The sequence below is a fragment of the Anomalospiza imberbis genome, chromosome 1 (genome assembly GCF_031753505.1).
Source record: "Anomalospiza imberbis isolate Cuckoo-Finch-1a 21T00152 chromosome 1, ASM3175350v1, whole genome shotgun sequence".
In the NCBI taxonomy this organism is placed as follows: Eukaryota; Metazoa; Chordata; class Aves; order Passeriformes; family Viduidae; genus Anomalospiza; species Anomalospiza imberbis.
In genome coordinates this window covers 101,156,296-101,159,214 of record NC_089681.1, presented here as the reverse complement: position 1 = coordinate 101,159,214, position 2,919 = coordinate 101,156,296, and the positions used below count along the sequence as shown (strand labels likewise).

Sequence of the window (2,919 nt, the reverse complement as noted above, 5' to 3'; positions counted from 1 at the left end):
GAGCTACTTCCTTTGTTTTTAAAATCAAATTCAGTTATAGACAAACAAGAGACAGACTTCCTGAGCATCCCACCTGCTGCAATGCAGAGATAATGTGAATGACAGCCATTGTGATATCACCTTGGGGAACAGCTCCAAACAGCCAGTCTTTAATGGCTGTCTTATCTTCATACTGGCTGATTTATACATTATTCAATTATATATGGCATAAATTGTAGCCCAGTAAGACTTATTTGGGCTCTTTTAGGATAGGGAATATGACTTTTTGCAATCACTAGTAAAAGGCTACAGATTTATGTTGACCTGACAGCACAGGGTCTCAGGAATTAACTGTGTTTGCATTGGTCTAGGCTTGTTTTATCTGGCTTAATGCTTGCCAGCAGCCACCTAAGTTGATGGGCATCAGAACCACATGGACAGCGAAGGACTGACAGACCTCATTGTCCTGGTGCACACAACAGCAGTCCTTTGCTTAAGTGAGCCTACTGTGCAACTTCCAAACCTTGGCTAGGAGCTGATGAAGAATGAGACTGGGAGGAGAAAATTAACAAAATTAGAAGACCCGAGGCTGAACAGGAGCAAAATTCCACTATTAAGGTCTTCCCAGCAAGGACTTCAGAATACTACTGATGTGACTCCCCACCATCACCCTGAGATGAGGCACACAGAAACAGTCAAGCTTAGGACTCAGAGGTATACCTAAACAGTAAACAGGATTGGTATTAGTCCATTTTGTATAAAAAAATGTAGCTGCACCATCAATTCAGTTTTTCTGTATTAATTGTGTCCACATCATTGTGGACTATTGGACTCCTAAAACAGTAACTGGAGTAAAAAATATTTCTTAGCTCAATCGACAACATCTAAACTTCTTCTCATAAGAAGATTTTGATACTAAAAAAATAACCCAGGAAAAGTAAATTTGATGCATAATATTTTGCTGAACTAACATACTTGGACTTGCCTTTTGTTATTCTAACAAGCTGAAGCAAAACAAAGCTTAGTGTCTCACCCTCTGATTAAAAGAAGTGGGACATTACCCATGTTGTTACTCAAGGATAAATTGATCTTTCCCTTTCTTCGACATTCCTTGCCAAAGCTTTCATTTACTAGGTCTCTGCCCTTCAACCCCAAACTCAATTCTCTTTTACTTGGCTGAAATGCTAAAATAGACATTGTAATGATTGTAAATACTTAATAAATCTTTTCTTACATACTGCAAAGCTCAGAAAGTAAGTAGGTCCAGGAGCATTATCTGGTGTCTTTAACATGTGAGTCTTGATTTTCTTCTCTTCATCATGTTTTTTATCATGAAACTGGAAGAAATCTGTTTCAGTCTCAACATTAACAAAAACTCAGCTATAAATTCAGAAATTATAATGTTTAACCAAATGCTCTTTTTCTTAACTTTCCCCATTACTTCATGTGTACAGATCCCTTTTATTTACTTTCTGAACTTTTGAAAAGCATATTTTCCTTTGAAAAACAGACTAAAACATAATTTTAACTGTAAAAATAGCATTGAGGTTGTTTCTTCATCTTGTATTATATTACTAGAGTTTCTGAATAACAGAGACTTTTTAAAATGTTTCCACATCAGTCTGGTAATTTGATTTGCCATTGAGGCAACACATTATGCTCTGATGGCAAGATTGTATTCCAGCATAGAAGATGCTTTTAAATTACCATAGGCACTGCAGAAAGTATGACTATCCTCTGCTCCCCTCAAGTACAAAGAACCATTTGAAAACAGAAGGTAAGAAACTTGCCCCTCTCCTCTCTTTGAGTACAAAGAGCCATTTGGAAATGGAAAGTAAGAAACTTGCCTGTATCACATCCCCATCTCCCTCAAATGGCTCTTCATACTTGAGGAGAGGGACAATGTTCTTACCTTCTATTTCCAAATAGCACATCATACTCAAGGGGCACAGGGAAGAGGGGCAAGGTTCTTACCTTCCATTTCCAAGTGTCTCTTTGTACTTGAGGAGGGGAAAGGAGAGGGGCAAGGTTGTTACCTTCCATTTCCAAATGGGTCTTCATACTCAAGGTGAGGAGAGAATAGAAGATACTCCCCTATCTCCTCAAAGTCATTTTTCTCAATGTTTTCCTACCCCTTTTTTCATACTTATCTTTATTACTTACAGCTGTGACCCATTCAGGGCAAGGCTGTTACTCTACTTTGGTAATTAGTACACCTGTGACTTATCAGGGGCCGGATCACCTGTTAAGGTGATTAGAGTTCATCCAGTATTTTCTGTGTTTCTTCTTTTAAACAGATTCCTAGCGAGTTTCCATCAGTAAGGGGCAACTGTATGGAAAAGTATTTGGGTTTTTTGTTTATTATCAGGCAAAAGTACACATCACATTTTCACAAGGAGTGCTTTGGATGTGATACAATTTAGTTTACAAATGAGCATCTGCTAACATCACCCTACAAGTAAGTTCACCAAAATTACATTATCCTTAGGTACTTAGGCAGTTGCAAGCTGCCATAGCTTGCTGTTAGGTTTGGTCTTCCCATTTGACTTCTACTTATAGAGGGAGAGAATACTCTGGAGCTCTGTGCTAGTAACTTTACCCCTATCTTCATTTCCCCACCTGTGCTGTCAACCTTCTGTCTGTCCATTATGGTTCATAGGCAGAGCCTTGGTATGTGAATAGTAATGTTGCTTTAGTGATCTCTAGTGATTGCATCCCCATGATGGGGCTGATACATACTGAATCTCAGTTTGAAACATCTTCCTCATTGATATTTGGATTTCATGGTGAGAAACCTCTTAAGCAATACCCTGATAAGACTCAGAATGTTCCTGCAGTAGAAACCAGAACATGGCTTAGAATTGTTGGGGCAGGAGCTACTTCAGCAACAGACACTGGAATTAAAGCATTTGAAATGGCAGGGAGTTTGGAACTAGATGA

General features: G+C 38.6%; 1 long non-coding RNA gene across 1 annotated transcript; it reads right to left on the bottom strand.

The window, feature by feature from the left end:
- Positions 1–474: 474 nt before the first annotated feature.
- LOC137481894 (uncharacterized) lies at positions 475–2,098 on the bottom strand. The gene is made up of 3 exons (XR_011003754.1): positions 2,016–2,098; positions 1,195–1,316; positions 475–530 (listed from the first exon to the last, which is right to left on the bottom strand). It is a non-coding gene; the product is annotated as an uncharacterized lncRNA (long non-coding RNA).
- Positions 2,099–2,919: the final 821 nt, after the last annotated feature.